At 45.2% G+C, this 13411-nt stretch overlaps 1 protein-coding gene across 2 annotated transcripts in view; it reads left to right on the top strand.

Annotated features, from left to right (window-relative positions):
- TACC1 (transforming acidic coiled-coil containing protein 1) overlaps positions 1 to 13411 on the top strand; it is a 110491-nt gene that overhangs the window by 51291 nt on the left and 45789 nt on the right. The window lies entirely within an intron of this gene.

Below are 13411 nucleotides of genomic sequence, written 5' to 3'. Positions count from 1 at the left end.
TAAAATATATTTTTTTAAAAAAAGGGGGGGGGCTTGGAGACAAGTTCAGGGGGTTAGTCCCAGATGAGCTGCTGCTGCCCATTGCTCCCCTGGTTGCATATCTTACTGGGTCCCTTAGACCCCTGTGGGGGGAGAAAAGGAGGGAGGGGATGGCATGGGCATGCTCCTTGGAGGGAGAGGTCACACTGGGTCCTTGGTCCCAGTGTATTTATCTCTCCTCTTGCAGGTGGGAATCTTAGGGGAGCTCTCCAGGGAGTGCTGCTGCCCATTGCTCCCCTGGTTGCATATCTCATAGGGTCCCTTAGAGGTGCCTGTGGGGAAAAATGAGGGGGGAGGGGATGGCATGGGCATGCTCCTTGGGGGGAGAGGGCACACTGGGTCCTTGGTCCGAGTTACCCTGGGGGCGAGGCTCTTGTTTTCCCAATTTTGCCCCTTCTCGGCATCCGGGGCTTTCTGCCCTGGCAAGTTTCTGTATCTGGCCCATCATCCTTGCTCTGCTCATGTCTGTCTAACCGTTATGTTATTGGTGGAAGTGGAGTACTTAGGGCGCCTCGGGGAAAAGAATTTCCTGAGGTCTCCACGGGAGGATGGATTTTTGTGGAAAAGTTTTATTGATGATGTTCCCCACCAAGGTCCCATCCCACTGTGGAAAAAGTCCAATCTTGTCTCCAGTAGGGCCAGGATTAAGGGCATTGCCCAGAGTTTCTGTTCCATATATATTTTTTAAAATATTAACTACTTCCTCAATTGTAAGTCCTGAAGCATCATCCTTGCTTTGCTCATGTCTGTCTAACCGTTATGTTATTGGTGGAAGTGGAGTACTTAGGGCGCCTCGGGGAAAAGAATTTCCTGAGGCCTCCACGGGAGGATGGGTTTTCGTGGAAAAGTTGTATTGATGATGTTCCCCACCAACACCCCATCTCACCGTGGAAAAAGTCCAATCTTGTCTAGGGCCAGGATTAAGGCCACTACCCAGAGTTTCGGTTCCATATTTTTTAAAGATATATTTTTATTGATTTCAGAGAGTAAGGGAGAGGGAGAGAGAAAAACATCAATGATGAGAGAGAATCATCGATTGGCTGCCTCCTGCACACCCCACACTGGGAATCGATTCTGCAACCCTGGCATGTGCCCTCAACTGGGGGGAATCGAGCCTGCAACCCTGGCATGTGCCCTTTAACCCAGAACCCTTCAGCCCACAGGCCAACACTCTATCCACTGAGCCAAACTAGCTAGGATGACACTCTATCCATTGAGCCAAACCAGCTAGGGTGTTTCTGTTCCATATGAAAGCACAGTCCAGTCCAGCACCTGGCCAGCTTAGCTTGTCTATTGCACGTGGGGTCCACATGGCATGGACCAGGTGGCTGCTTAAGGCCACGTGGCAGGCTAGCGCATGGGTGAGTGCAGGTCATGAACAAGAGAGCTCAAGCAAGAGCAAGCAGGAGAGAGAGAGAGAACTCTGTGTGGGGATCTTAACCTTCTAAGAGTTCAAGAGTTCACATGCTGGCCGTGGCTCCACCCTTCTAGATCATTCACTGTGCCCCAGGCCAGACTGACAGGCAAGCACCTTCCCTACATTGCCCTGCCTTCACGGCTCAGCTCCTGTGCTCATTTCCGCTTTGTTTGATCCCTTCCCCCAGTGATCTGCAGGGAGTGGACACCAGCTCCCTGGGGAAGCTGCCCAGATGACCGTGCTTAGAATGTCCGCCTTCCCTTTGCTGCCTTTTCTTCAGTATTAACAGACCAGCTAATTATGACCATAACAGGTAGGCCACCTCACCCACATAGCAGGTTTGAGTCTCGTGGTTGGGGGAATTTTGGCTTTAGGAAAAGGACACTACGGAGATATAAGATGAATTTTTGAAGGAAACCAAATATAATCCTCACCATGATGTGGAATGAAATTAGGGCAGGTTCTTCCTATATCGTTGCCTAAGGGAATTTAGATGCTGAAATGCTCCCCCAAAAGTTATATATAGTTAATGCTGCAGCAAAGAGACCTAACGGTACAATAGTGCGAAGAAGGCAGGCTTTTATTTCTCTCACTGAATAGTCATCGGTTGGTGGTTAGTCTGTAGGCTATTCTGCTGCACCAGGTCAGCCTGGCCTGGCCCCATTTGTCTTGCTGCTTCACCATCTCCCAAGTGTGGGCCTTGTAGGGGAGGAAAAATTTTCCCTTATTCCTTCCCAGGTTCTTTGGCTGGTCTAGCAACATACTACAGATCAACGAGAGAAAAACAAATTTAATTTTGTTTATATGGGATATGCATAAAAATATGAGATCCAAAGGTAGTCAGGCACATTGAGGCTTCTGTGCCATCCCTAAGGAATGGGATGGGGTCTGGGACTTCAAAGGAAAGGAGGGTAACTCGCAGGAAGATAGACGAGCAGATATTTGGTAATTAGACGTTTGCCCTGCCACACAGGTATCTCATATAATAGCTCTCTTTTTGAGACAGATGCCCTACAGGTAGTTCAGGAGGAGGTAAATGTTTTCCTAGGTCTCCTTGGTCTTGATTGGCTTTAGTTCAGAGTCACCCATGTGCCACAGTGGCACACTTTGGGGTGGCATATTCTGCGCCCCTTCATCCTCATCCACACAACAGAAGCTGGCTCACCCCCAGCCTATGGGACGGGGGAAGGAGAGTGAGAGACAAGCAGTTTTCTTTTTAAAGACATTGCCCCAAAGTTGCATGTACCATTGGCTCACATCCCATAGGCCAAAACTGTCACAAGGCCACACCTGGCTGCAGAGAAGGGGTCTAGTTGGGAAATATGGCCTCCAGCTGGGCGGTCATGTGTCCAGCAAAAACTCAGAGGGTTCTTTCACTGGAAAAAATAAGGAAATAATGGGTGTGGGGGGGGGATTTAGACTCTACCATGGTGAGTCTTGTGGAAATTCAAAGGATGAGGGTGTGGAAGGCACACAGGGCTAAAGAAGCATTGCAGTTTTTCTTTTTTATCTTAAAGTGTGTATGTGAGTGTGTGTATTCACTGGTACAAAGGAATAGAGCTATGAGTTCTGTTTCACAATTCATGTAGGACAGCAGTTCTCAACCTGTGGGTCACGACCCTTTTGGGGTCAAACGACCCTTTCACAGGGGTCGCTTAAGACCATCGGAAAACATATATAATTACATATTGTTTTTGTGATTAATCACTATGCTTTTATTATGTTCAATTTGTAACAATGAAAATACATCCTGCATATCAGATATTTACATTACGATGCATAACAGTAGCAAAATTCCAGTTATGAAGTAGCAACGAAAATAATTTTATGCTTGGGGTCACCACAACATGAGGAACTGTATTAAAGGGTCGCGGCATTAGGAAGGTTGGGAACCACTGATGTAGGAGGTATCTCTTGATAATTTTATCAAGTTTCCAGTGATTAAAATTTCTCATTTCCTCCAGGAAGATAGAAGAGGTCAGTGTGACCCCTCCCCTCACTTACAAGTTGAAGCCAGCTGCACTGGTCCTGAGACAGGGCTCTCTCCTGCCCTCTGGGCCAGGCTCAGGCTGAATTTACCGTGAAGCTAAAGGAGCATAAAGTTCAGGACCCCTTACTTGCACAAGTCCCCTCCGAGGTCTCCAGAAGAGCCCTAGCTTTGTGCTCATGAGGTTCTTTAGGATTTATCTTAAAAGGAGCTCCCATTTTTATGGCTCTCCAGGCAAGTGCCTCTGAGTAAAATAGGTGTCACCAGCAGGTCACTCATATTAGATTCACAGGCTGACCACTGGACATTCCTTTCCTTTCCACTCACTGCATGTCACCCAAGCTTGCTTGCTGCTGCTTATATTAATTTCTGGCAGGTCTGGGTTCTCTGTGTAAGAGCCCCCCTTCATTTAGGACTTCCTTGTGACTGTTAGAAAAAAGAGAATCTGCTTGTTCCACTTTCAGATTGGAAAATTAATCTTTTATCAGCCTAAAGCATTATTCCTGAAGTGGCGTTTGTATGTAAGGAAAAGGAGGTGGAGAGATGGATGCGAATATGCACACACACATCATCGTGCATCTAATTTCAAGGAGGTTATGATCTTCTGAGATCCTTCTTTGCTAACCCAGATCAGGAGCCCCTGCTCCAGAAGCTGAAAATGTAGCCAACCTGACCAGTCCATAATAATACCTTCCTTGTGAGACTATGGGGCAAGAGGTTGGGGATGAAATGTAAAGCGCTTAGCATAGTGCCTAATGCAGATTAAGCAGTTACAATCATTCACTTCTCTGTTGGGGTATGGATGATGGGACTAGTTTTTTGGTTGTTATTTTGTTTTGTTTTGTTTTTTTTAATCCTCACCCGAGGATATTTTTCCATTGATTTTTAGAGAGAGTGGAAGAGAGAGGGAAATACAGAGAGAAACATTGATGTGAAAGAGACACATCAATTGGTTGCCTCCTGCATGTGCCCTGACCAGGGCCCAGGCCAGGATCGAGCCTGCAACCAAGGAACATGCCCTTCACCGGAATCGAACCCAGGACCCTTCAGGCCACAGGCCAACATTTTATCCACTGAGCCAAACTGGCTAGGGCAAGTTTCCATGAGTTCCTTAGGATAGAACAATCTCAGCTTTGGTTGCTACTGTTTTCCACAGCCTGTTGATTTGCCCCTTAATTTGAAGGCAAACATTTAAAAACATATTCTTCTTATGTAGCCAAACCTGCGGTCTTTATTTTGTGTGTGATTTCATTAATTACTTCAAAGTATGGACAGTTATCCTTCCAACAGAGCTGTGACAGATTCTGTTGCTTCTAGATTGTTTTCTGCCCATGGTTTGATTTTTACTATTTAGCCATCTAATCCATCTGGAATTTTTCTTAGTATAAACTCTGAGCTAAGGGTTTATTTTAACTTGATCTTTTTCCCCATTCCCAACTGTTGATGAAAGAACATCCAAACCTATAGAAAATGTTTATAAGACTTTATTTGAGCCAACATTTTGAGAACATGACCGGAAGCAAGATCTCAATGGATTGAGAAGATGCTCCAGAGAATGGCAATTCTGCAGTTCTTTTTATGCAGATTACATGAAATCCATTGGTGGTAGATAAGCGGGGGTGGAGGCAAGCAAAGGGGAAATCTCTAGGATTGGATAAAAAGCAAAATGGAGAAACACATTTTTTTTTTTTTACGTTGGTGAGTAGAGGATAGTTAACATTTACAGTCAATAGAGATGGTGTACAGGCAGCAAGATAAAGAGTTTCATGGTCTCCTGCTCTGGTGCCTTCAGTTGTGCCTTTCAGGCACCTGGAAAAGAAAATTATTCTAGCCTTCACCAGTGATGCTCTCCGTGGTTAGAGCACTGGCCTGCCCACAGAAGGGTGTGGGTGCGATTCCTGGTCATGGGCAGGTACCTCAGTTGCAGGTTTGCTCCCGCCCCTGGTCGGGGCACGTGCAAGAGGCAACCAGCCAATGTGTCTCTCTCACATCGATGTTTTTCTCTCTCTCTCTCCCTCCCTCCCTCTCTTCTACTCTCTGAAAAGCAATGGAAAAAATATCCTCAGGTGAGAATTAACAACAACAACAAAATCATTCTAAACTGTCAAAGGTATGGTATCCTAGATGCATAAGAACAATAGACAGGGCTCACTTAAGGTAAAGATTTGACCTTTGCTAAGGAAGCTATAGGCCTTGGACTTGACCACCTGCCGTAACTGCCCAGTTCGGAATTTGGGGTCAGTCCAGCCTAGGTGGTTACTTTCTGTCACTGAGCTTGTCGGGCCTGGCATGTGGCCTCCCGAGCTTGTCAGGTTTATTACATAGCCCCCTTTTCAGTCACACAACCGATTATTCTTCAACCATTTTATTAAATAATCTTTCCTTCCCAACTGCATTGTAACATTTCTAGAAAATCATATGATAAATTCCTATATCCTTTTAAAATATATTTTATTGATTTTTTAGAGAGAGGAAGGGAGAGGGATAGAGAGTTAGAAACATCGATGAGAAACACCGATCAGCTGCCTCCTGCACTCCCCCTGCTGGGGATGTGTCCACCACCAAGGTACATGCCCTTGACCAGAATCAAACCTGGGACCCTTCAGTCTGCAGGCGGACACTCTATCCACTGAGCCAAACCGGTTAGGGCAAATTCCTATATCTTATAAGGTCTTTTTTCTGGGCTTTCTGTTCTATTTTACAAAACAAGGATATGCCTATTTTTGCATAAATGTGTCAATATCTTGTAGACCTAATCTCATTCTTGACTCTTATAAATATTGAAAAATCCTAAGAAAAATTCCCTAAGAATTTTGAATGAAGCTTGCATTGGACCTATACATTAATGGCGCAGTATTGCCGCCATCTTTACAATATTTACTTTTACTAACTAGGAACAGTGTGATGTCTGATGTATTTACTCAGCTAGTTGGTTTAGTTGGTGAATAAATGGCTGATGTTTTAATATTTGGAGTTTTAAAGCAGACACAAAGGAAACAGGCTTCCCCTCTCCCCACTTTGTACTATGACAGAGAACTAAAAGGACATATTTTGCTTCCATTTTCACACACATGTAGTTTCAGAACCAAAAAATGGCAGTTAACCTTTCCCTCTAAACAGATGAAAGCTGGAAGACACAGAAGGCTGCGTCTCATGTCATGGAATTTGCTTCCTAGTTTCCCATCTTTTTATGTCCTAGAAACACAGGCAGATTATTCGTCACAAACACATGAGTTACAGTAATGAAATGCCCCAGCTTCCCAGAGTGAGGATTTAGGTAGAGTGGGTGTCTCAATTATTTTGGAAATCTTTTTGTGGTTTTATTCTTTCTCTTGGTAGACACTTCTTCTCACATCCTCCCATCAGTGAATCCCTGCTGCCCTTTCCAAGTGTCCTCCCTTCTAACTTCTTAGTGATAATGTTTCACACATTGAATATGGGACATGCACTTACTAGGATAGTGGGTAGAATATTGGCGATCAGGAATACCTCAGAAAATCTGGGTCATGTAATCAGTGTTCCTCTAGTCTTCCAGGGACATTTTGGGGGGGATTTATTTTATTTTGGAGGCAGGGTAGAGGCGAGGGAATAAAATGGCTGCAGGATAAGGAAATATTATTCTGATTCTAATTCCTGAATTCCTTCAACCTCTTTAACTCAAGCCTTAGATTCCACCACCCCAGAAGCCAGAAAAATGAAGCAAAGTAGACCTCTCCCATTTGGAATAATATTCATTGTTAGAAAATGAAATTCATAAGCAACTTAGAAAGGGTTCTCATCTGAGGCTTTCCATATCTAGGAGGGATCACTCCTCTCATTGCCCAGTGGGCTGAAAAGGAATGTAAGCTCAACAGAGAAAACAAAATGTGCTAAATCCTTAACAGTTATTTTTACAAGAGGACATACCTGTTTGACTGGCTCTGTGACTGCAATGTTGTTTGGCAGGAAAAACCAAACATATCTACTGGAATAGAAGGTATTTCTAACATTTAAAGATTGTTCACTGCTTGGGGTGGATCTCTTGTGTTTGTTTTTGGTTTCCTTGTTTTCAACTTTGGATTTGCAGTAGTTGGTGGGAAGAGTGAGGAATAATGTTAGGGTTATTGTCCTCATGTAGAATGGGCAGACCGACCTAATTCTGTTTATATCTTTTGTACTCAACAGCTGTTTCTCTAATACTCTTACACTCCAGGGTAGAGAACTATCATGAATTTTCTTATCAAGTCAGTAAACACATCATCATGATATTTGATGGGAATAGAGAGAACCTCATAAAATGGCTCTAAAACAATACCAGTTTAGTGTAAATATTATAAAATATATGCCCCCCCCCCCCACACACACACACACTTCTCTGAAGGCTGATACAATATAATTCTGCTATGTGGCAGTTCTGCTATAGGTTTCATTGTGACATAGGTTAAATGGCATACTTTCTGGGGAAATAAAACTTTACTTTTTGATACAGAACAAAACAGATTTGAGGGTGTGTCTGACAAGAGTTGTTCACCAGAGGAAAACCTGAGCAAGGGTCTTTGAGCAGGCCCCAGGTGGGGAGCTGGGGCCAAGTCTTTCTTTCTTTCTTTTTCTTTCTTTCTTTCTTTCTTTCTTTCTTTCTTTCTTTCTTTCTTTCTTTCTTTCTTTCTTTCTTGCTTTCTTTCTTTCTTTCTTTCTTTCTTTCTTTATTATTATTTTGGCTTAAACAACGAAATTTATTTTCTCACCGATCTGGAGGTTGGAAGTCCAAAGTCAAGGAGTCGTTGGCCAAGTCTTTAATGGATGCAGTCTGGTTCCTTTTACTCTTCCTGGCGTTTTGAAAGAGTACTGATTAGCTATGGACACAAATCTGGCTTTTCTCTTTTAAAAATGAGGAGGTTCTCTTTATAATTTTCAGTGTAAATATGTAGAAAAAATTCTCTGATTTGGGTGTGTTTAGGTAGTGCAGTGAAGATTCTATAGGGGATAATATCAGATCTTGCAAGGTTAAGAACTGTCAAGTTAACATGGTGGAATATGGTCAGATGCTGTTATTGGCAAGGTTGTCTTGCACAGACATCAGCATGCTCTTGCCTAGTTAGACTGAGGTAGGTAAGGAAAGCAGGCCTCCTGCTGACAATGACTTTTCCACTGAGGGAGGGAGGTATCCTAGTTGTGATTTTGCAGCTGGTACCACATAAGCAGGAAGCAGGACTGTAGTCACAACAATTTTCAAGGAATGTCTAACTAACGGAATCACTAGCTCCAGGGTATTCTGCTTTCCTGCTGTTTGATATAGTGCAGAGAGTACTGAAAGGCGGGGTGCAAGGTCCTAGATTCAGCTGTGGTGTTAAATAGCTGTGTGACTCCGGGCAGGTGGTCGCCCTTTCTGGTTCATCCAGCAAATTGAGAATGAGAAAACATGCCCTGCTACATGAGGGAATGATGATAAGGGTCAAATGAAACTTTATTGATATAAAGTACTACTTTTAAAAAATATATTTTTATTGATTTCAGAGAAGAAGGGAGAGGGAGAGAGAGAAACATCAATAATGAGAGAGAATCAACGACTGGCTGCCTCCAGCACACCTCCTTCTGGGAACTGAGCTGCAACCAGGGCATGTGCCCTGATTGGGAATCGAACCGTGACCTCTTGGTTCATAGGTTGACGGTCAACCACTGAGCAACACTCGCTGGGCAATAGAAGGTGAGACCTTCATGTCAATATTCAAGAGAAAAAAAAGCTAAGGATTGAGGGTGTTTAGCTTGGTGAGTGGGAGAAGACGTTCAGTGATCAGGTTGAAGGAGGAACCACAGGCAGGGATGCCGCACCATGTCTTGGAAACTTCATGCAGTGAAGAGATGGAGTCGGGGAGTGGGGGAGTGGGAGATGGTCCATTGAGGTTCCACAGAGGCACGGCGTCCTAGTTGCCATTGGCCATTTCAATTTCGTACCGGCCAGTGCTTTTCCTAAACCCTTCGAAGCTGCCCAGCCACTTTGGTTACCTCATCAATCTGACATTTAATCTCAGTTGAAGTAAATGTGTCTTTTGCTCATCAAATTCTCAAGTTGTTAGAAAATGCAGATAAGCTGACTGGTCTGTCTGCCTGCCTGACCTTTCTGGTATCTCAGCAGTTATTTTATCTCTGTGATTCCTTAGTGTCATCCTGACCCTGTCCTCCTTCCTTGCCTCCGTCCCTCCCTCAACATCATCTCACAGATGCCTTCTCATTTCACAGGCTGGCTGTTGGGAACTCCATTGTCTTAGCAGAGGTTCTTCCTTCTATTTTAAATTGTTTCCGTTGTGCTTGGCTTACTTACAGCACTGATACTTAGTGAACAAATGGAGTGAAGGAAAGATAAGGACACTCCTTCCAGTTTGGCTTCCTTTGCCCTCTGGGGAGAAGCTGTCCCCTTCTCTAGGCAGCTCGGGAGCAGGGAAAGTAGCAGTTTCACAGCCCCCAGGTTGTTGCCAAAATGAGTTTCTAAATGAAATGTTACTTGCTCCAAGCCTGATGACTTCACTCTGTCCTTCCAGGCTCCGTGGGCCACTCAGGGGCACAGGGAGATAGATGGCTTTTGTTTGTCATGCACCATGTTGGCGTCCACAAAGTTTAAAACAACTTAAATTAGTGAGAACTTTAAAGATTGGAAGATTTTTTATGAAACCCAGGATTTTGGTTTCTCTTAGAAAATTGTTCAGTGGCAACACTGGGCACAGGAACTGGGTAGGGCTGCCCCTTAGTCAAGGCAGTGTTTACCGGGTAGCGCAGCTACCACCCAGGCCTTGTCACTCCCTTACATGATAAAGGCAGGTACTTGTGTTTGCTCCCCCCACTCCAGGGTCAAGTTCAGACTCCTTAACAGGTGTACAGGATCCTTCCCAACAAGGTCCCACCCCGCCTCTGCGCCTCACCTCCTGCCCCGTTCCCACCGGCATTCTCACAGTAGTTATGCTACTAAATGGATAGTTGTGTGCCTGTTTGAATTTTTATATATATATATTTTACCTCAAAGACCCATTTCGCAGATCCTTCTGGAGCATCCATTAGCTGCAAAGTCTGTGCCTGGCCTGGCTACCATTGTCGCTGTTTCAAGGGAGTTACCTTTTAGATTTTCATGGTGTGTTGATCCAGAGCTTCTCTGAAGGGCAGGAAGCAGAGGAAGGAAGAGAACAGATGGGGTCCTTTCTGTGCTTATGGTCATGCATTTGCAGACATTTCCTTCCATGAAGTTGAGAACATAGCAGCAAAATGATTGTTTACTTTGGTTAGAATGCCTGTTGTCAAACATTGCCCACTTTCCCAGAATTACAAGAAAATTCGCGTATCAGTTAGTCTCCTTATTTGTACTTCTAGACCAGGGGTGGGCAAACTTTTTGACTCGAAGGCCACAATGGGTTCTTAAACGGGACCGGAGGGCCGGAACAAAAGCATGGATGGAGTGTTTGTGTGAACTAATATAAATTCAAAGTAAACATCATTACATAAAAGGGTACGGTCTTTTTTTTTTTTTTTTTTAGTTTTATTCATTTCAAACGGGCCGTAGTTTGCCCACGGCTGTTCTAGACAATAAAATCAATTTGAACGATGGAGGCGTGACTTTATTGCTGTCCACACTGAGTCCGGGAGCTTGCAGAGGAGTGGTTTTTAGACGCGGAGCATTTGTTTCTCCAGTTTCAAGAAACTGCTGTATAGGCCAGGCTTTATCTTGTTGGGGCCATCACTTGTACCAGGTTCTGTTCTGTGCTGGTACAAAACCTTGATTTCTTCAGGAGGAGTCAGGTTTTAGGAATTTGTCACCATAGCCAAACTCATAGGTCTTTTAGTAAACTAGATGATTCATTTTCTGCACATTTATTAAACACTTATGGAATGTGTGGCCATCCTAACCTCTGGGGAAACAAAAATGAATCATAAATCCCATGTGGTTGGTCCCTGCCATTTAAAGCCTATGGTGCAGAAGTGGGACAGAGAAGTAAACAAATATATTATATATAGTATGCTAAGTATAGGGTGACCTTACATCCTGGGATGCCCTGGTTTATGTCTGTTGTCCTGGTATAACTATTTATGGTGCTTCCTTTCAAAACTACCTAAGGGCCACAGTAAGTCTTTCTGGATGTTTGGGGAATAGAGATGGTAAAAAGGATGGAGAAATCAGCAAGCTTTCCAAGAACCGATGCGCAAGTTCAGGCAGTCAAGGTCAGAGAGCTGAAGGTGGAGGAAGTGAGGAGAACTGTGCAAAACTGCAGGCAAAAGCGAGATTGTTCCGAAGGAAGCAATTAGTTGGTTCAAACTAGTCATTTTTCCCCAAAATTTATCCTGTGAAATTCTCCAGGACACTTGGTGAAAATACAGACTTCCAGTTCCTGCCAGCATTTTGAATGGGTGCTTTTAAAGGAGTGCCCCAGATGATTCTTGGACATAGTAAAGGATCAGAACCAATTCTCTACCAATTATGGCTAGGGATAGAAAAGGCTGGGAGTATAGCGCGGCAGAAGCAGCAAGACTAGAGTAGAGTTCAAGTCACAGAGCAGCCAGGCAGTGACCCAGGTAAGAAAAACCCATGGTAGAACCAGTTGGGAGGCATTTACAGTAGAGCTGTGGAAAACGGCGATGCGGAGAAATGGAAAGATTTGAGAACTATTCAGGAGGAAGAATGAGCAGGACCGAGGCCGTGCCAGTCACTCATTTACATGGGATCCTGTTCTTTCCAGGCAGCAAAACACTTGTGTTAAACACAGGAACCTGGGGAACCTTATAATCGAAAGGTTTATGCGGTGCACCATAAACCTAAAAATACAGTTGGATAGTGTTGTGGCATAGTCATGTGAACCTAAGAAAAGAGGACTCCTGCTTACTTCACATCTCCATAGTCTACAGAACCCTCATGACAGTTGTGTTTATCTCTGGGAAGACGCTGGATGAGTTCTATACCCATCCTGACACCCCCCAACCAAAACCGTGCCCTTCTGTTATGGTGAGGCAACCCGCCACGCCCCATCTTGCATTATTTTTGCTTAAACGATCATGATTCGTCAACAAAGATTTGTTCCTAAGTTCTGGAGCTGCTCTCTCTCTCCGGGGGAACCTGCAGCCACCTCACAGATGCACCATAACCCTGGGAAATGATAATCGGACACGAGCCTGGTGTTTGAGGGAGCACTGGTGAGGAGCCATCCCTACTGAATGGAAAATGAAGCGGTCCTCGGAGAGTTCCGCCTTCAATCATTACGCGAGGGTTTTTATTTTGAAGGCTGCCTTCGCCCGGCCCATTGGCATACTCCGGAGCAGCAAGCGAAGCCAGAAATCAAAGGCTTGGAAGTTATGAAAAGAACGCCTCAAGAGGAGGATGGGAAACCGATCGGGCTACCATTTCACAGGGTAATCCTGCACCCTGTGCCCAAGACCTGGCCACAAAGCGGCCACGAGTGCGGTTTGGGGGAGGGACAAAGCATCTAAGTTTCCAGTCCTTGGCTACGCCTGCAGCACTGCTGGCGGATTATCCAAATCCTGGGGGTGACGGGGTTGAAGGTGAACAGGCTGAAATCTTCCACGCTGTCAGTATCAGGGAGGGAAAACGCCAGCCAACAGCGGCCTCAAAGTTTTTTGTTTGTTTGTTTTTTATAAGGGGCTTAACTTCTGTGCGATCCATCATCAGCAACACCCTGAAGTCACAGTGGCGAGATGAAAATATAAAAATAAAAAGGGAAGGGGGAAAGGTCCGGCGTGCGCGGTCCCAGAAAAATGGATCTTCCCAGTTCCTGACGCTGACGGAGCCCTATGGGTGCCGGGGTCCTCCGCCCGCAGCCCGGAGTCGCAGCCGGGAAGCCCCCGGCCCGCAGTGCGGACGCGACCAGCGTGGCGCCGCGGCGGGGGAGTCCGGCCGGCGCGCTACAGACATCAGAGCGCTGCCGCCGCGGACGCCCCCCCCGCGCAAGTAGTACGGTCCGAGGGGGCGGCTCCTGGGGCGCGGCTCCCGGCAGCCG

The sequence above is a fragment of the Myotis davidii genome, unplaced genomic scaffold (genome assembly GCF_000327345.1).
Source record: "Myotis davidii unplaced genomic scaffold, ASM32734v1 scaffold93, whole genome shotgun sequence".
NCBI classification, from domain to species: Eukaryota; Metazoa; Chordata; class Mammalia; order Chiroptera; family Vespertilionidae; genus Myotis; species Myotis davidii.
This window is presented reverse-complemented; position numbering and strand designations above follow the sequence as displayed.